Below are 21,651 nucleotides of genomic sequence, written 5' to 3' on the forward strand. Positions count from 1 at the left end.
GGTGTACTGGACCAGAGGTGGTGAGCAGTCGGATGGACAGTATGCGTTCCGAGCCATTTGAGGGAGGCTCTATCATGCTGAGCAAGGAGTTTCTGATGGCGAAGCCCACTCCATGCTGTCTTGGTTCTTCAGGATCCCTGCCCTGCCAGAAGAAGGTGTAGTCTTGCTCTGCTAGAGAGCCACTCGCGGGGAGGCGAGTCTCCTGAAGTGCTGCAATGTCCACATTGAGTCTACTGAGCTCGTTGTTAATGATGGCGGTCTTCCGAGAATCGTTGATTTGTGTAAGGTCTTCCGACAGGCCAGGACACATAGTTCTGACGTTCCAGCTTGCAAAGCGAAGGGCTGGTACCTTCTTTCCTTTTTTCATGTTGTTTGGTGCGGTGTATCAGTCCACCTTTCGGGCAATGACCCTGAGCTCCAAGCACCCATTGAAGCAGGCAGACTGTGGCGGGACAGAACCTTATTGACCGGGGGCTGCCCGGTTTGAGGCGGGCGGTAGCTGTCCAGTGAGGTGCAATGACCTCTCCCACCGACAAAGGCAACCCGTGGCGCCCAGTTTCTACGCCAATTGATCTGGACTTATAACCCGTAACTGCTGCCTTTTAGAAGGTTGTAAAGTATCTAATCAAAAGATGAGCTTCTGTTCTAGACCTTCCATTGAACTTTATTAGAACAGTATAGAAGGTGGGGGCAGAAAGGCCAGAGTAGGAGTGGAATACAGAAGGATGGATTTTGTTCTCAGCCAGGCGTCGGGTTCCGTAGCGGGGCATGGGGGGGGGTGGGCGCGGGGGGGCAAGGTGCCTGAAGGTGGATCCGGATGAGGCCCACCACGGACCTCGATGCCGGGAGGGCCCGGCCAGATCCTCCCAGCAGTGGTGAGGCTCCATGCCCACCTTCTCATCGCTAGGCAATGGCACCACAATTTAAATATTCAAATGAATAAAATTAATAAATTTAAATAGACTTACCTGCGATCTTGAGGGCCCGCCGTGATCTTCAGTGCAGCAGATAGCATTCATGCGCCTTCGGTTCCCCATCCAGGGTAACAAGGTGTCACACTGGTGGGGAGAGGGGAGGAGGTATGTTTAACGGGAAGGTGGGGGTGGGGGTGCAGGGATGGGGTCAAATACACGTAATGGGTGTAGGGGATGGTGGGAAAGGTTGAACCTTAACATTTGTGTAGTTTGTGGGGGCGAACGTCAGATGTAAAAGGTAAGTGTTTTGTGGGGGGGGAAGGGCAAATAGTTATTTTAATTGTTATTGTGGGGGTGGGAAAGGGGCGTTGGTAATTGATGTATATAATTTTGGGAAGCAGGGCTGGCTGCTCTTTAAAAATGGCATCAGTGCCTGCGCACAGGCAGCTGACGCCATTGCCAGGGATGGACAGCCCGCCCCCTCCACAAGATTGGCCATCACCCGATGAAGATAGCTGCGGCTCTTTGGCGTGCAGCTCGTGCAGATGGGCCACCATTTTTTCAGCTCACCGCCAAGATTGGAAGTGGGCTCTTAAATATACATCGGAAGAAATTGGACAAGGACAAGGAATTAAAATGATAAGTAACTGGAAGCTCAGGGTCACACCTGCGACTGAACGTAGGTGTTCTAAAAAGCAATTACCCAATCTACGTTTGTTCTTCCAATGTAATGAAGACTGCATTGTGAGCAGCGAAGACTGTATACTAAATTGAAGGAAGTGCAAGTAAATCACTGTTGCACTTAGAAGGAGTGTCTGGGGCCATGGACACTGAGAAGGGAGGAGGTCAAAGGGAAGATGTTGCATCTCGTGAACTTGTATGGGTAAGTGCCATGACAAATGAGTGGGTGTTAGGAGTGATTGAAGAGTGAAACAGAATATTGTGGAAGGAATGGTCCCTTTGGAATGCTGAAAGAGAAAGGGAGGGTCTAATGCGTTTTGTGGTGACATCCCATTGGAGGTGATGGAAATTGCAGAGGATGATTTGTTGAATGTGAAGCCTGGCGGGGTGGAAGATGAGGACAAGGGGAACTTTTCATGCTTCTGAGAGGGAGGGGAAGGTGTGAGACAGAAGTGCGAGAAATGGGACAAACAAGTTCAAGGGCCACCTATCCCATGAAAAGGCAGGTATTGCAATGAATCATATGGGTTTCCTTAGCAACACCTTTTATTTGGAGGAAATGAGTAGAGTCAAAGGACAGGTTGTTATATGTAAGAACAAGTTCAGCGCAGTAGAGAAGGGTGATGGTTGATGGAGACTGGTTGGGCCTCCATTCAAGGAAGATGTGGAGAGCCAGCAAGCTGTCCTGATGGGGCATGGAGGTGTAGATGGGCTGGATGTTGATGCTAAAAAGGAGATGATTAGGGCCATGAAATTGTTAAAGTGGTGAAGGACATCGGAATGATCACAGATGTACATCGGAAGAGATTGGACAAGAAGAGAAAAGGTAGAGTTGAGATAGGAAGAAATAAGTTCCATAGGGCTAGAACAGGCTTTTTTTTAAATCATTCATGGGATGTGGGCATCGCTGGCCAGGCCAGCATTTGTTGCCCATCCCTAATTGCCCTTGAGAAGGTGCTGGTGAGCTGCCTTCTTGAACCGCTGCAGTCCATGTGGGGTAGGTACACCCACAGTGCTGTTAGGAAGGGGGTTCCAGGATTTTGACCCAGTGACAATGAAGGAACGGCGATATAGTTCCAAGTCAGGATGGTGTGTGACTTGGAGGGGAACTTGCAGGTGGTGGTGTTCCCATGTATTTGCTGCCCTTGTCCTTCTAGTTGGTAGAGGTCGTGGGTTTGGAAGGTGCTGTCTAAGGAGCCTTGGTGCATTGCTGCAGTGCATCTTGTAGATGGTACACACTGCTGCCACTGTGCGTCAGTGGTGGAGGGAGTGAATGTTTGTAGATGGGGTGCCGATCAAGCGGGCCGCTTTGTCCTGGATGGTGTCGAGCTTCTTGAGTGTTGTTGGAGCTGCACCCATCCAGGCAAGTGGAGCGTATTCCATCACACTCCTGACTTGTGCCTTGTAGATGGTGGACAAGCTTTGGGGAGTCAGGAGGTGAGTTACTAGCCTCTGACCTGCTCTTGTAGCCACAGTATTTATATGGTTACTCCAGTTCAGTTTCTGGTCAATGATAGCCCCTAGGATGTTGATAGTGGGGGATTCAGCGATGGTAACACCATTGAATGTCAAGGGGAGATGATTAGATTCTCTCTTGTTGGAGATGGTCATTGCCTGGCACTTATGTGGCGCGAATGGTACTTGCCACTTCTCAGCCCAAGCCTGGATATTGTCCAGGTCTTGCTGCATTTCTACACGGACTGCTTCAGTATCTGAGGAGTCACGAATGGTGCTGAACATTGTGCAAGCATCAGCGAACATCCCCACTTCTGACCTTATGATTGAAGAAAGGTCATTGATGAAGCAGCTGAAGATGGTTGGGCCTAGGACACTACCCTGAGGAACTCCTGCAGTGATGTCCTGGAGCTCAGATGATTGACCTCCAACAACCACAACCATCTTCCTTTGTGCTAGGTGTGATTCCAGCCAGCGAAGGGTTTTCGCCCGGATTCCCATTGATTCCAGTTTTGCTAGGGCTCCTTGATGCCATACTCGGTCAAATGCTGCCTTGATGTCAAGGGCAGTCACTCTCACCTCACCTCTTGAGTTCAGCTCTTTTGTCCATGTTTGAACCAAGGCTGTAATGAGGTCAGGAGCTGAGTGGCCCTGGCAGAACCCAAACTGAACGTCACTGAGCAGGTTATTGTTAACCAAGTGCTGCTTGATGGCACTGTTGATGACACCTTCCATCACTATACTGATGATTGAGACTAGGCTGATGGGGCGGTAATTGGCCGGGTTGGATTTGTCCTGCTTTTTGTGTACAGGACATACCTGGGCAATTTTCCACATTGCAGGGTAGATGCCAGTGTTGTAGCTGTACCGGAACAGCTTGGCTCGGGGCACGGCAAGGACATCACCAATTTTCGTGTTATCTGCAAACTTACTGATCATACTCTTATATTCACGTCTAAATCATTAATGTACACTACAAAAAACAAGGATCCCAGCACTGATCCCTGCGGTACACCACTGGTCACAGGCTTCCACTCGCAAAAACAACCCTCGACCATCACCCTCTGCCTCCTGCCACTAAGCTAATTTTGGAACAAATTTACCAAATTGCCCTTGATCCCATGGGCTCCTACCTTCTTAACCAATCTCCCATGCGGGACCTTATCAAAAGCCTTACTGAAGTCCATGCAGACTACACCAACTGCTTTACCCTCATCTACACATCTAGTCACCTCCTCGAAAAATTCAATCAAGTTAGTTAGACATGATCTCCCCCTGACAAAGCCATGCTGACTATCCTTGATTATTCCCTGCCTCTCCAAGTGGAGATTAATCCTGTCCCTCAGAATTTTTTCTAATAGTTTCCTTACCACTAATGTTAGACTCACCGGCCTGTGATTATCTGGTTTATCCCTGCTACCCTTCTTGAATAATGGTACCACATTTGCTGTCCTCCAGTCCTCTGGCACCTCTCCTGTGGCCAGAGAGGATTTGAAAATTTGTGTCAGAGCCCTGCTATTTCCTCCCTTGCCTCACATAACAGCCTGGGATACATCTCATCTGGGCCTGGGGATTTATCCATTTTTAAGCCCGCTAAAACTGCTAATACCTCCTCCCTTTCAATGCTAATATGTTCGAGTATATCACAATCTGCCCTCCCTGATCTCTACACCTACATCGTCCTTCTTCATAGTGAACACAGATGAAAAGTAATAATTTAAAACCTCACCTACGTCCTCTGGCTCCACACACAGATTGCCAGTTTGGTCCCTAATGGGCCCTACTCTTTCCCTGGTTATCCTCTTGCCCTTAATATACTTATAAAACGCCTTGGGATTTTCCTTTATCTTGCCCGCCAGTGTTTTTTCATGCTCCCTCTTCACTCTCCTAATTACTTTTTAAAGTATCCCCCTACACTTTCTATACTCCTCTAGGGCCTCCACTGTTTTTATCCCCCTAAATCTGCCATAAGCTGCCTTTTTCTTCCTTATCCAAGTCAGGTCTGTACCTTCCTAAAGATCTCATAAAGTCTATCAGCCCTCTCTCCAGTGTAGCATCACAGGAGCTCCCAGTAGGTCTCAGCTCCCATGGGATCACCAAATTCGGGCACCTTCTGCAGAGGGGCCAGATTATGCCCTTCTACCCGCTACTTGACAAATATCACCTCATCCAAGATGATCAGTGCCAATATCTCCAAATGAAGCACTACCTGCACAATCCTGCAATATTTTACAGAGATCAGTGTGATCCAATTCCCTTGTAATTTTTCCACCACTCTCCAATAGTCTTCATCCAGTACACCATTCTTAGCTCCATTAAAAAGAATGGAACAGAAGATCTGCAGGGAGGCTATGGCCATGACCTCGCCAACAGCTAATGGAGGAGAAATGGCAAAATAAAATATACCTCCCATACAAACATGTAGTTGAAACATATGTGGAATATCAGACAATTGGAATGAATGACGTTTGGTCTCTGCCTGGCACTGTGGAAATAATAGGAACGTAGCGCCCACTTTTAGAGACCCACTTTAGCATAGGCTTAGCCCCTCAGCACAACAACCTACCCAAGAGCCATGAGAGGGCCCAACCCCCCAACCAACATGACCAGAAGAATAGAACCCGGGACCAAATAAATTGCATTCTTTCCCCCCAAACTAGCATTTTTTCCTCTGCAAGCAGCTTGGTGCGGCAGTACAAACCCTTTTGCAGCACTGTGCAGTAGTTACTGCTCCTTTTTTTGATGTCATGACAGCATTAAGAGACATATGGAGGGAATTTTTACTTGCAGGAGTGAGTGGGTTTGGAAGTAGGTGGGAGTTAAAACCACTGAAATTGACAGTATGTTGGGAAGCTGGCTCCAACCCAACGACTTAAACTGCATTTAACTGCACTAGGCTGTGTGCGAGCAACCCCCTGGGGAGCGGTAGGTTGTTAATTTCAATATGCTAATAGCTCATTAAGAGTGATATTAACATGGGATTTAACTGTGGGTGCACAGGTATCCCAGGCTTCCTGGAACTTACCAGTGAAAGCAAAGTGGGAGGGTGGGGGTGGGGGGTGGTGGAGGTTCGGGGAAGACTAAAGAAATAACAGGCAAAATTTCCATAAGTACTGAAACCTCAGCTGCTTTTTTGTTTAATTGTGTGAAAGGCTTTTGCTCACAGTACTTGTTCTGAGTGGTGACTTTCATTATTTTACACTTTCACTACCTTAGAGGTTTGTACGTCTGATCTCCACTTTGCAACTGTGATCAATCAGATCGACATGGGTGTTGCTCATGCTGTACTATCTTGGACCTCAGATGAGGACGAAGGTGACCAGCAGCAGCTGGAGCAGCAGGAAGGCCACCTGTAGGAGCACCACCAGCGAGAGTTGTAGCAGCCTTCTCATCACAGACCTGTGGTTGCACAGGAGAGCAGGGATGAGTAGAGCCGTGCAGCTTGCAGGAGGCGATACCCATATCACATGGTGTACAGGTGAAGGATCAGTTTCCTGGACATGTCCAAACACCAGTGTCATAAGAGGCTCAGGGTATGGTGTCAGGTGCTGGCAGGTATTTGCAGCCTGCTGCCATGTGAAGCTGGTGGCCAAGCTTTATCAGTGACTATCAAAGTCAGCACTGCCCTCAACTTCTTTGGCTCCTTCCAGGGCTCTGCCGGAGACACTTGCAGGATCCTGCAGCCCAACAATGCATTATACAGGTCACCGATGCCATGTTGGCCAGGGCAGACAATTATGTCAAATTTGCCTGACTATGCCAGTCAGAATGAGTGGGCACTTGGGTTTTCTGCTCTGGCTGGCTTCCCACAGGTGCAGGGCATCATTGACTGTGCACATATGGCAATTAAGGCACCTCCAGATCATTTGGGTGTATTTCTTAACGTTCAGTCCAAAATGTACAGCTAGTGTGCAACTGCAAAATGATGATTATGCAGGTGTACCCAAGATTCCGGGGCAGCTACAATGATATATTCATCCTGTGCCAGTCCACCCTGTCTGATTTCTTCGCACTCAAAGCAGGCTTACCAGCTGGCTGCTTGAGACAAGAGGTACCCACTTAAAATATGGCTGAAGACACTCATGAGGAACCCAACCAATGAGGCCCAGGAGTCTTACAATGAAAGTTCCATGACAACCAGATGTGTCACTCAGAAAACCATTAGCATGCCGAAGAAGCGCTTCAGGTGCCTCGACTTCTGGAGGCATCCTTCAATATGCAGTAGACAGGGTCTCCAGAATGGTTGTGCACAGCATTGCACAGCAGAAATGTTTAGACCTTCAGCAGAAGCAAGTGCAGAGCACAGAGCCTCTTTGGAGGAGGAGAAGGAGGAGGACTATAAGGTGGCACCCTCATGATAATGAGGTTCAGTTTGATTTCACCAGTGCACTCATCTGCCAACCACATGCTGAACTCACTTTCCCCCGACACCTTCTCCCCAACGTATGCCATCTTGCAGTAAACTAAGTATCCCTTTCACAGCCACCCATTGTTCAATGCAAGTCTTGGCTTACCATTCAGTACAAGTGAAAAGGGCGCTTGATAGGCAGCAGCCAAAAATGGGAAAGATAGGAAAGTAGCATAAATAATATTCATATGGCTCAAAAATGAAACAGAAACTTAACAATCTAACATTATGTAACACACCCATGTTCATATCCTTGTGCAGCTACAAATCTTTACTTTTCCTCTTCCTAGCACTTCTACATGGTGCATCCCCTATGGCTTCAGCAGTGGTACAGGCAGACAGCTGAGATCCCAGCTCTGTCTGTTGAGATGCTCTTAGCTAACATCCTCTGGGTTTTGGAGCCCATGAGTGCATTACCTAACACTACTCCAGTGTGCAGGGGCAGACTCGACTATCAGGGCACAAGGGCTTTGATTGAAGGGGTTGTGGCGGGGTGAGTGGGGAGTGGGGGGGGGGGTGGGATGGGTAATGGGTGAGAATTGCAACTGCTTTGAGCTGGGTTCCTACTTCCATGTCACCTTTCATACCTCTCAATACCCACCCCCACATCCCTATTAGCAATGAGCTGGACAGCACTTTGCTGCAGATCAGTAGGTCAATCAGCAGCCAAGGCTGATCATCATTCCTGTTTAAGGTGGCATTCATAGTGGGCAAGCTCTGGTGAGGGCCTGCATGCTCTCATTTAATTGCTGCATTTGACGCTCCATGCTGGTGGTCACCCTTTCCGTGGATGAAGACATCATCGAAATGCGTGCGACAGCTTGAGACAGACCCCTCCAATTTCTCTGCAAGCGTGCACAGTGCAGCTGGAATGCCTGCCAGGACATTATACATTCTTTGCTGCTGCTCCAGAAGTATCCTCTTCAGCGACAGCCCCTGCGGTACAGCATCAGTGTCCAGCTGAGCAAAGCTTGGAGGGTCCTGCAGATTTGGACATGGACTCTCCACTCCTGTCCTTGTCTGCACCATCTGCTCTTGCTTACTTGGGATGTGTGAGTCACCAGGTGAAAAGCCGAATATTTTTCTTACTGGTGTCAATGAAGTGCGAGTATCTGAGCTGGTGCATGAATGTTGTAATGGTGCACCCTCAGACCTTCTCTGAGCAGCCATCGTCATCCTCCTGGGCCACCACCTGCAGGAAGTTTAAAGGCCCTGTGGGAGATTAAAGGCATGAATCAGAACTGTCAAGGTAAGAATGTTTTAATTGATCAGTATGCACATGATCATATTACACTGGCTATGGGCATGCTGACATCAAGTCAACATGAGTATGTAACATGTATGCCATGTTGCCATGTGATATTTAATTCTGTCACCAGGCTGCTGGGAGGCCCCCATTTCCCCATCTCCGATGGCCTGGCGTGACAAGACTCTGCTGACTTCCGGTGCCTCCTCCTCTACAAGATGTTAATTGTGAGATTGATGGAAGACCAACTCCAGTTATCTGCCTCTCCCGGCTGCTCTGTGTTCTCTTCTTCTGCGAGGAGAGGAAGAAGAAGCCTATGAGTGAGAGTAATGGAATGTGTTGAATGGATGGATGGACATTTGTTGAGGGTGGCAATGAGGTAGAGGCATGATATTGCATTAAGATGAGGGTGAGTGTCAGTGGTGGATGGACAGATGGGGATATGAGGAAATGAATAGGGATGAGGGATGGGTGCACCTGCAAGGTAACTCAGTGTGAGGATTGATGTGCTGAAATAGGCTTGGAAAGGCAGAGTGAGGGGGCGAGCATAATACACACATCAGGATGTAGTTAAATGTGCCACTGTACTTTATGACCTGCTTAGGTCATTAAACCATTTTCAACACTGAATCCAGGATCGTGACACCAAACTCCTGCTGTACATTTCCTGAGCAACCTCCAGCCATACCTTCTTGCTTCCTCCTGTCATTAGTGAACAGTATCTCCCTGTGGATCCTTACATCCCCCAACATTACATCCAGGGAGACATCAGTAAAAAGTGACAGCCATTTGCTGGTTCATTCCTCAGGGCAATGCCTGGATCAATCAGAGTCAAGCTGCCTGGTTTAAATTTTAAACAAAGCTTGGCAGTTAACTGTCAATCACCGTAAACTGGTGCATTCACCATGGCAACACCTCTACCAATCAGAGTTCACTTGCCAACCAATCTGGTGCATTCACCATGGCAACACCTCTACCAATCAGAGTTCACTTGCCAACCAATCTGCACTCTCTTTGCATGCGGAATAAGTTGTTGTTTTCCCTTACATTGGTTATTCTTGCGATTGTCCTAATGAGTGCAAGATGAAAAGCTTCGACAACATGTCTCTATTTTCAGCAATACTCAAGTTCTGTACTACTAAACGACTATTTGTAGACATCACTAAAGTAAGGCTTGGAACGTTGGAACACCATTCTGATAGTTCCTTCTTTTGTTCTCGCACCTCCAGAATCCATAAACTGTCATTATTTTTCAGTGTCCCTTTAAGTACTGGAGTTGATATTGAATTATATGGGTTGTCATTATGCCCGCTCAGCCTAATTGGTCAGGAAACCCTGAGGTCAGGTGCAAATGCAGTAGCTGGGTTAAAAAGCTATTAATGGGGATGCTGCACTTGCTTATGGATTTTCTGTACTTTACCAGACAACCTCCCTCCTCTCCCAACCACACCCACACCCCCCCACTCACACGCACCCACCCCACCCCCACCCATTACTCCTTCTCCTAGTGCATCAACTTAAAATTCCTCCCATAGTCTGGAACTGGAGTCATATATATGTCAGGCCTTGGTTCCCTTCTCTGAAAGATACTAACTGAACAAGTTGGGTTTTTACGACAATCTGGCAGTTTTTATTGTTTTTTTCCCCTGCTAGTCAGTAATGATGTAAATGAAACTTGCCATGACAGAATTTGAGCTCATGACCTCTGTATTGGTAGTCAAGTCCCATAATCTACCATTCTAACATGCTCAACTTCATAAACTATATATAGAAATCTGTATTCTCATAAAATAAGTATGATTGTTCACCTAAATATCTGTGAATAACTGTTCTTAACACAGTGACTTCAAAAAATATATGCAAATACCCACCGATATGATGATAACTTCATAAAATGTGAATGTGTTTTCATGAGAATCCAATGAAAAAAGTAAAAAATAATTCAGTACCATGGTAATTTTACTGAGCAGATTCGTTAATGGCGTTGTTAATGAGGTGCTCATACCTTTGGTCCGCAGGCGCTTTAAGGTAGCTCAGCCACTAGCAATCGCCATGCTGTCTTGAATAGTGTTGCGCTTATAATGTATTTTGTGTTGCTCAATTCTGGACCTCTGCCAATTCACTCCGTTAACACCACCTATGTAACAGCTGTCATTAGTGCAATATATGCTGGAAGACAAGCATGGGCAAATTTGCACGTTCATCTTTAATTGGCATTTAATAATCCCTTAACAAGCCAAAAAATGCAAGAGCTTTCCATTAACCTGGATTACTCCCCAGTGAAAATTTAAGAGTAGGGCAAAAGTGTATGACACTCTATTAATGCTAATACACTAAATTACCACACATTCATACAGTTAACAGATGTGCGCAGTCAAGCATACAGAGAAACTTTCAAATACAGAGCAACTGTCCTTTCATTCTCTATCTTTCCCCCATCCCCACACTGTCATAACCAATTTCTTCAGGGACATCTTCCTTAGGCCCAACACAAAAGCCATCTTTCATAGGCAAATGTTTTCCCTCTTTACGAACTGAAGCATAACCTTCAGAGAACAGTAATCTGGAATAGCATGCTCCAAATTAACAATAAACATGTTGATCTGTTTTCTGCATTAGATGTAAGATTTCCACCAGACACCCAGATCAGCCCCACCAGCTACTGCCATGACAGACTAAACCTCCAAACAGGTTTATTCACAGATAAATTCACATAAATAACAAAGCAGCTTATTATTATATAGCACGTCTAACATAGAAAAATGACCCAAGGCGCAAATATATAGTAATGGACAGTTTTTGAAGTCTGTTCAAATAACATAATAGCTTTGAATCAGTTCAGGCAAGGATTAAACAAGCAAGTTAGCTGACTTTGAATGGCTTTCTTTGAGGACTTTCAAATAAACAACAGACAAACACTTGGTCAGAAAGGGAGTAATCACTCAATCACTCAGTTACAGTCTTTCTTGAAATTGTTCACTAAAATCTAGTCTTACCATGTAAAGACTACCAGATGAAGACTAGAAATAACTATTATGTTAAAACTGTAACATAAAACCCCTTTGGAATACAGCCTCATTTTTGAGAACGCAACAGTGAAGCACTTTACTTGAATAATGAACAGTAATTTCCATAACACAATACACTATTGTGATTGACAAGTATTATGTATACTAGGGCTATTGAGATCAGTTTATTTTGTTGTTCAATAGCCCGTGATGCACGTTAATTGTTTCAACCTCTTGATATGCTCATTGAATATTTTCCAGATATATATGCCTGTTAGTAATGGACTGGAATCACTGTGTGCAAAGTCAAGTTTCCAGCCAACAGTTGCAGTTGCCAGTTGTTGACATCATTCTTTGAAGAACCTATTGTTTAATCTAAAGTAATGCAGTAAAGAACTAAAACTCAGAGGCTGCGAACAGATATACCCAATAATTGTCACAGTACTTCTCTCCCACAAAGAGGTTTCCTGTTGGTATCATTATCAGGGCAATGGTGAGAACTGTACTTATGGCATCTTGCTCTCAGCAAATAGTCAGCCAAACCTTCCAGTTCCAGTATTCCACAAAATATATGTAATGTTGCCCGAAAGATGGATCATTCCTGAACCTAACACTTCCTACACCTGCCTGTTCTGTGGTCTCATGCATGGTTGACACACTACCTGGCTGACAACACTTTCCATATGTGTCCTTTGCAGCAGTAACTGAAAATTATGCATAGGCTTCAGCAATGGTTGTGCCTGAATATTTGATCGCTGCCTAGCTGAGGCTGTCAGGCCCCTTGAGAAGCTTGATCCTTGATGTCCTGCTGCATCCATTCCTTGAGTAGGCAAAACAGATAATGCTGCCTCGCTGGATTCTGCGCCTGGCATCCAATGAATTGATGATACGTTCTCAGGAAAATGGCCCTAAATGCTTCGACTGAACTATGAGAATATTTCTGTTCATTTATCTCCACACAGTCTTCCATGTGGAAGTCAGCATGCCAAACCATTCCCAGTCCTGCCTGGTTTACAGTACCCAGGTTCCCCAGATGGTTGTACACCAAGTAATACTGTCAGCGACTTCCTGCTGCTGCACATATTTCCGTTGTGCTTGGAGCTGTTGAAGCAGACTCGCTGTCCATAGGCAGACGTGCTCTTTGACTCTCCTGGTGGATCAAGCCAGGAATGATAGCACAGTAGTAATGTTGCTAGACCAGTAATCCAGAGACCTAGTCTGGCTTAATACTTTTCTTTCATTCATGGGATGTGGGCATCGCTGGCCAGGCCAGCATTTATTGCCCATCCTTAATTGCCCTTGAGAAGGTGGCGGTGAGCTGCCTTCTTGAACCACTGCAGTCCATGTGGGGTAGGTACACCCACAGTGCTGTTAGGAAGGGAGTTCCAGGATTTTGACCCAGTGACAGTGAAGGAACGGCGATATAGTTCCAAGTCAGGATGGTGTGTGTGTTCCAGGGAAACTTGCAGGTGGTGGTATTCCCAACTATTTGCTGCCCTTGTCCTTCGAGCTGGTAGAGGTTGCGGGTTTGGAAGGTGCTGTCTAAGGAGCCTTGGTGCGTTGCTACAGTACTTCTTGTAGATGGTACACACTGCTACCATTGTGTGTCAGTGGTGGAGGGAGTGAATGTTTGTGGAGGCGGTGCCAATCAAGTGGGCTGCTTTGTCCTGGATGGTATCGAGCTTCTTGAGTGTTGTTGGAGCTGCACCCATCCAGGCAAGCTGACAGTATTCCATCACACTCTTGACTTGTGTCTTGTTGGAGGTCAAACATCTCAACACCAGGACATCACTGCAGGAGTTCCTCAGGATAGTGTCCTAGGCCCAACCATCTTCAGCTGCTTCATCAATGGCCTTCCTTCAATCATAAAGTCAGAAGTGGGGATGTTCGCTAATGATTGCACAATGTTCACACCATTCGTGACTCGTGGACAAGCTTTGGGGAGTCAGGAGGTGAGTTACTCGCCACAGGATTCTAGCCTCTGACCTGCTCTTGTAGCCACAGTATTTATATGGCTACTCCACTTCAGTTTCTGGTCAATGGTAACACCTAGGATGTTGATAGTGGGGGATTCAGCGATGGTAATGCCATTGAATGTCAAGGGGAGATGATTAGAAATATCTCTTGTTGGAGATGGTCATTGCCTGGCACTTATGTGGCGCGAATATTACTTGCCACTTATTAGTGCAAGCCTGGATATTGTCCAGGTCTTGCTGCATTTCTACATGGACTGCTTCAGTATCTGAGGAGTCACGAATGGTGTGAACATTGTGCAATCATTAGCGAACATCCCCACTTCTGACTTTATGATTGAAGGAAGGCCATTGATGAAGCAGCTGAAGATGGTTGGGCCTAGGACACTATCCTGAGGAACTCCTGCAGTGATGTCCTGGTGTTGAGATGTTTGACCTCCAACAACCACAATCATCTTCCTTTGCGTTAGGTATGACTCCAGCCAGCGGAGAGTTTTCCCCCTGATTCCCATTGACTTCAATTTTGCTAGGGGTCCTTGATGCCATACTTGATCAAATGCTGCCTTGATGTCAAGGGCAGTTACTCTCACCTCATTTCTTGAGTTCAGCTTTTTTTGAACCAAGACTGTAATGAGGTCAGGAGCTGAGTGGGGATGGCAGAACCCAAATTGAGCATCACTGAGCAGGTTATTGCTAAGCAAGTGTCGCTTGATAGCACTGTTAACGACACCTTCCATCACTTTACTGATGATTGAGAGTAGGCTGATGGGGCGGTAATTGGCCGGGTTGAACTTGTCCTGCTTTTTGTGTACAGGACATAACTGGGCAATTTTCCACATTGCAGGGTAGATATCAGTGTTGTAGCTGTACTGGAACAGCTTGGCCAGGGGTGTGGCACGGCAAGTTCTGGAGCATAAGTCTTCAGTACTATTGCTGGAATGTTGTCGGGACCCATAGCCTTTGCAATATCCAGTGCCTTCACTGACTTCTTGATATCACATGGAGTGAATCGAATTGACTAAAGTCTGGCATCTGTGTTGCTGGGGACTTCAGGAGGAGGCCGAGATGGATCATCAACTCGGCACTTCTGGCTGAAGATTGTTGCAAATGCTTCGGCCTTATCTTTTGCACTGATGTGCTGGGCTCCCCCATCATTGATGATGGGAATATTTGTGGAGCCGCCTCCTCCAGTTAGTTGTTTCATTGTCCACCACCATTCATGGCTGGATGCGGCAGGACTTCAGAGCTTAGATCTGATCCGCTGGTTATAGGATTGCTTACCTCTGTCAATCACATGCTGCTTACGTAGTTTGGCACACAAGTAGTCCTGTGTTATAGCTTCACCAGGTTGACACCTCATTTTGAGGTTTGCCTGGTGCTGCTCCTGGCATGCCCTCCTGCACTCTTCATTGAACCAGGGTTGGTCACTCCTACCAATGCTGTCATGGACAGTTGCATCGGCGGCAGGCAGATTGGTGAGGACGAGGTCAAGTATATTTTTCCCTCTTGTTGGTCCCCTCACCATCTGCCGCAGACTCAGTCAAGCAGATATGTCCTTTAGTACTCGGCCAGCTCGGTCAGTCATGGTGCTACCAAGCCACTCTTGGTGATGGACATTTTAGTCCCCCACCCAGAGTACATTATGTAGCCTTGCCACCCTCAGTGCTTCCTCCAAGTGGTGTTCAACATGGAGAAGTACCGATTCATCAGCTGAGGAGGTGGGGGGGGGGGCAGTAGGTGATAATCAGTAGAAGGTTTCCTTGCCCATGTTTGACCTGATGCCATGAGACTTAATGGGGTCTGGAGTTAATGTTGAGGACTACCAGGGCAACATCCTCCTGACTATATACCACCGTGTCGCCACCTCTGCTGGGTCTGTCCTGCCGGTGGGACAGGACATACCCGGGGATGGTGATGGCAGTGTCTGGGACATTGTCTGTAAGATGTGATTCCGTGAGTATGACTATGTCAGGCTGTTGCTTGACAAATCTGTGGGACAGCTCTCCCAACTTTGGCACAAGCCCCCAAATGTTCATAAGGAGGACTTTGCAGGGTCGACAGGGCTGGGTTTGCCGTCGCAGTTTCCGGTGCCTAGGTCGATGCCGGGTGGTCTGTCCGTTTTCATTCTTTATTGACTTCGTAGTGGTTAGATACAACTGAGTGGCTTGCTAGGCTATTTCAGAGGGCACTTAAGAGTCAACCACGTTGCTGTGGGTCTTCAATCACATGTAGGCCGGACCAGTTAAGGACAGCAGATTTCCTTCCTTAAAGGACATTAGTTGGTTTGGCAGTCTATGACTAATGGGGTATCGCAGGGATCAGTGCTTGGACCCCAGCTGTTCACAATACATATCAATGATTTGAGTGTTGGGACCAAATGTATTATTTACAAGTTCGCAGATGACACAAAATTAGGTGGGAATGTGTGTTGTGAGGAAGATGCAAAGTGGCTTCAAGGGGATTTGGACAGGCATACATGTCAGGAATTTGGGTGTGCCCGTCCCCTCCCCCCACAACCAATTTTCTCGATTCAAAATCGTGGTAAATGATAGCTGGCTTTCCTAATAAGCATGCAAAAATAGCTACATGCTTTAAGCGGAGGTTTATGAAATTATCCATAGCAAGTCCAGCAGGTGTGATCATCATTACAGGCAAGTAACATTATTTGCCTCTCCAAGCCAAAGGGCATCATTGTCTGTGAGAGCTGGATTTAGTGGAGCCGGCAGGGCTCCCAGCACTGGGTCGAAAAGGCAGTGGGAAACCCGCCTCGGCCATTGGAGCCTCTCCACTGTCTTTATTTAACAACACCTGGACACTTAACTGCCCGATGCCAGGATTCCCCTGTCCCTTTAAAGACGGAGATCCCACCTACAAGAGCCGCCGGCAGCTGGGTAGTATCAGCAGCACCACCGGGAGCAGTGGCCTTGCCAGTACCACAGGAGGCCTTGGAATCAGGCCCATCACTGGATACTCCAGGTAAGTGAGGCGGGTCTGGCAGGCCCCGCCGATGGGGGACTGGGGGGTAGGCATTGAGTGCAGGGGGAGGGAGGGATTCTTTTCTGCCAGTGCCCTCCATGGGCCATACATTGCCCACAGAGGAGGGCGTCCCCAATCCCACAGGGAGGGAGGGCATCTCATTTTACTGGGTGACCTCCCAATGTGGTGGAGGCCCCCTCCAACACTGGCTTAATTCCAGCGGTGGGGGTGGGGGGAGGGTGGAGGTGGGTGAAGGTGGATGGGTAAGAGGCCCTTAAGTGGCTGATAATCATTGGCCTCTGGATGGGAAGGCCGTTGTCGGTCTATCCCACCCCCGACTTAATTGCATTGCAACGGGAAGGCAACAGGCCCTCCAAACCCCACCTCCCGCTTCCCATCGCAATTCCACAAGCCCCCCATCTCCTAGGCCATCTCCGGATGCCCATTAAATCCAACCTTACGTGTGCAGTAATTTGTGCACCTACCAACAATCCTAGTGGATGCCCTTTATTTGCAGAAAAATGGAAAATACAGGAGCAATTCCACAATGTAACACTCCCAAGGCAGCAGCTCTTACAGGGAGTACACTTCAGAAAAGCACAGGCCCACAGCCTGCAATGTTCTGTCCTTTAAGTTTAACGGATGCTGGAACTGCTGACTTGGAGAATTATTCCATTCAGCCTCAGGCATTTTAAAACAATGTTGAGGAATATAAAACATGTGTGCTCCCAATTGATGACATCATAGGAGTTTTTGCCAAAGTTACTAGAGTTGGCAACTCTGGTTGAATGTATTCCTGGAGTTTGAATCACATGTCCCCATCATGCTCCCACCATTGATCATGCTATTCGTCCATCCTCACGGAGCACTGCCTTCTGATGCCAATTGGAAAGCGAAAGGACTCTTCATTACCTGATGTTTGACTGTCAGTTAAATAGTCTTTCTTCCCATCTCCAACTAATAATCATAACTGTACAAAGAAAATGAAAAAAGCACAATTTCTTTTCATGCACCTATGATTTTTCTCTAGCATTGCTCACAGCAGTCTACAGTCTTTTCAGAGGCACAAGTTCGTATCCCACCGCTGCTTCCAAATAATGAGTTCTTTATGTTGTCTGATGCAACAAAATCAGAAGCGTGGAGGTCCCGTGGTGGTTGAAGAGCTCAAAACAGGTTTATTACAGCTAAGCTATTATCGCTTCTCGGCCTTTTGGCTAAGATCAAGTGTAGTATCTGTTCTTATCAGTGCTTATTTGATTGAGAAGAGACCATGATCATTGCCTTTTGATCCTGGGGAAGCTTTGAGTAAAATGGCTATAACCAATCTTCGAGCTTCAGGTCAGGGAGTGCGCAACACCGTTCGGGTGGTCGTGAAGGACAAGGAAGGAGATGCACCGGTCGATCGCACCTTCTTCATCAAGAAAATTCTCTTCGATTGCTGCGGATTTCAAGCGACGGACGTCTTCTGCCTGCAGGATTTCCCCAGCAGTGGATACTTCGACGTGACGTTCCGGAACGTGGCGGGATGCATCAAGTTCCTGAAGGCGTTCAAGGAGAAAGGGGACCGGGCGCCACTGTCGATCCTCACAGCGGAGCCGGTCTTCACGCTTCCGTCACAACGGGACCGGGTGGTGACGATTCACCTCTACAACCCCCATGTTCCGGTGGTGGATGTACTCACTTTCTCACCAGGTACGCCGAGGTGGCCGGCAGTAGCACTGATGTCAAGGACCCCTTTGGGATCTGGACCAGCAAGCGGCAGGTCAAGGTGACCTTGAAGGTAGATCCCAGTGGAGCCATCATCCACCCTCCCTCCAGCTTCGCTATCGGGGGAAGTCGAGGCTTCTTGGTCTACGCTGGGCAGCCCAGAGTTTGCCGCACCTGTGGCAAATCTGGTCACATGGCAGCCAACTGCAGCACGGTTGTTTGCAAGAACTGCAAGGAGGAAGGCCATCAGACCAAGGACTGTAAGCAGACTAAGTGTTGCAACTTGTGCGGTGCGGCAGGCCATCTCTACAAGACCTGCCCCAAACGTTGCCTCAGCTATGCTCAGGCGGCAAGGTCCAAGGAAAGGCCGGGAGAAGGTTCGACGAAGGCGTCCGCTGTTCGAAAGGAGACCAGCAATCTTCTCCGCAGTGAGGAACTTCAACCTGAGAAGGAAGGGGAGGCAGCTGAAACCAACGACCCAGCACCTACCCAGTGCCCGGAAACCCCTCCTCCACAGACAGAATCAATGGAGGAGGAGGCAGCAGATGGACAAACAGGTCAGTGGCAAGTGGTCCAGAGGAAAACCACAAAGAAAAAACATCCCAAAGCCACCACCCAAACCAGTGGCAAGAGGAGGCTCTCTTCTGAATCAGACTGCAACAACTCCTCTTCACTGGACGGGGAAATGCTGGAACGACAGCCCCTTCAAAAGAGGCGGCAGAACTCCGAGATGGATGATAAAGCATCCCAGCCCCCGGGCACTGGAAGCTGTGATGGGCCCGGCGTGCCCCTACCCCAATGCCCCACACGTAACGACGTGGCCAACGCATCTCAGCTCCGGGACACCGGGAGCAAAGACACGTCTGGCGCACCTGAGCTCCGGGAGACCGGGAGCTGTGATGTTTTCGAGGAGGAACAGATGGAAGCAGCTGAGGACAACCCAATGCTCTCTGCCTACAAGAACCCCCCGATGTCACCCGAGCGGCACAAGCCCTGCAGGAAAAATCAGGAGGGGTTTCTGAGCCCAACCAACGTGAAACTGCTTGCGCACACGATGGGTATGCAGGAACATCCCGAAGGACTGGGACTAGCAAGGACAAATGGTATGGGAAGCAACAACTAATTTTTAGTAAAAAATGGGTGTAAGAATTGCTTCCATTAATGTGTGGAGCATTAAATCTACTACGTGATGTGTTTCAACCTTGGATTACCTTGCCAAGGTCAAAGCTGACCTACTGTTTCTGCAGGAGTGCGGAATACCACACCTCAGCACCTACAGGCAGTGGTCGCGATGGTGGTCCCACGGGCCATCGATCTGGTCGGGGGGTAATGACTGCCGTTCCTCCGGCCTGGGTATTCTGCTGCGGGGAGGTAACTTCACCATCTCCGAAGTTAAGGAGGTGGTGGGCGGCCGCCTCCTCGTAGCAGACGTGATGTACAACAACGCTCCGCTCCGGTTGATCAACGTGTACGCCCCGGTACAGCGCAGCGAGCGGCTGACCGTCTTCCAGCAGCTCCCACTGCTGCTGGCGACGTCCAGGCCGGTCATCCTAGGCGGTGACTTCAACTGCATCATCGATGCGACTGGACGATCCGGCAGTGACGACAGCAAACTGGACGCTACGCCCAGATTCCTAATAGAAACAGTTAAAGATGCCAAACTGCACGGCGTCTTCAGCAAACCTGCAGACGGAGCGCAGCGCAGATACACATGGTCAAGATCGGACGGGTCTGCCTGTTCCAGGATTGACTTCCTGTTTGTGTCCCGTGCTGTCACGGTCGGATCCACCGACGTCAAGCCGGTGTTCTTCTCCGACCACTGCCTCTTACTGGCCGACTGTCACTTACAGGACGACCAGCGGGTTGGCAGAGGGACGTGGAAGCTCAATGCGACACTGCTGACCCCAGAGAACGTTGAGGAACTCAGAAGGGATTACAATGGTTGGAGGACCGTGAAACCCCTCTTTGAGTCTCCAGTTCACTGGTGGGAAGCGATGAAGGAGAACATCAAGAGGTTCTTCATCCACAAAGGTGTTCAGAAGGCGAGAGAGAGACAGAGGGAACTGTCCCGACTCCAGAAAATTATGCAAAATCTACTCCGGTTGCAGTCAATGGGGGTCGAGGTCAAGGAGGACCTCCAAGAGGTGAAGAGCCAGCAGGCCTCGCTCTTTGCCAAGGAGGCCTCCAAGATCATCTTCCGGTCCAGAGTCCGCTCCATCGAGCAGGATGAGACGTGCTCGCGTTACTTCTTCCAAAAGGTACACAGAGAGAGCTCTGTTATCAGCAGCCTGAAGGAAGAGGATGGCTCAGTAGCGTCTTCGCTGTCCGACATACTAAGGATCAGCAAATCCTTTTATGCTGGGCTGTATGACGCGAAGCCCACAGACAGCAGAGCCTCCCAGTCCTTCCTGTCATCTTTCACAGAGGTCTTAGATGACAGCAGGAGGGAGGGACTGGACAAGCCGCTAACTCTGGACGAGCTGACAAAGGCCGTCGAGTCTTTCGAGACGAGTAAAACTCCCGGGAGCGACGGCTTACCGGTCGAGTTGTACTCGGCCCTGTGGGACTGGGTCGGCCCGGACCTTCTGGAAGTATACGAGAGTATGCTCCTGGCCGGCAACATGTCAGAATCTATGAGAAAAGGCATCATCACCCTCATTTACAAGCAGAAGGGGGAGAGGGCAGAAATCAGAAATTGGCGGCCCATCTCACTGCTTAATGTTGATTACAAGATTCTGTCCAAAGTCATAGCCAGTCGAGTCAAGTCTGCTCTGGAGTTGGTGATTCACCCCGATCAGACCTGTACTGTACCCGGCAGGAAGATCTCTGATAGTCTCGCGCTACTCAGGGATACGATCGCCTACGTACGGGACAGGAGGGTGGACACCTGCCTCATCAGCCTGGACCAGGAGAAGGCTTTTGACAGGATATCGCACACCTACATGATGGACGTGCTTTCCAAAATGGGGTTTGGGGAGGGAATCTGCAATTGGATCCAACTGCTCTACACAAACATCAGTAGCGCAGTCTCAATCAACGGGTGGGAATCTGAAAGTTTCCCGATCAAATCTGGAGTCAGACAGGGCTGTCCTCTGTCCCCGGTCTTGTTTGTTTGCTGTATTGAACCCTTTGCTGATTCTATTAGGAAGGATGCGAGCATAAGAGGGGTGACAATCCCAGGCAGCGGAGGTACTCAGGTGAAAACCTCCCTGTACATGGATGACGTCGCCGTCTTCTGCTCGGATCCGCTGTCTGTGCACAGACTGATGAGCATCTGCGACCA

General features: G+C 48.3%; 1 pseudogene; it reads left to right on the forward strand.

Moving 5' to 3' along the window:
• The first annotated feature begins 17,855 nt into the window (after positions 1-17,855).
• On the forward strand, positions 17,856-17,964 carry LOC137370342 (U2 spliceosomal RNA; annotated as a pseudogene).
• The last annotated feature ends 3,687 nt before the right edge of the window (positions 17,965-21,651 follow it).

The sequence above is a fragment of the Heterodontus francisci genome, chromosome 5 (assembly GCF_036365525.1).
Source record: "Heterodontus francisci isolate sHetFra1 chromosome 5, sHetFra1.hap1, whole genome shotgun sequence".
In the NCBI taxonomy this organism is placed as follows: Eukaryota; Metazoa; Chordata; class Chondrichthyes; order Heterodontiformes; family Heterodontidae; genus Heterodontus; species Heterodontus francisci.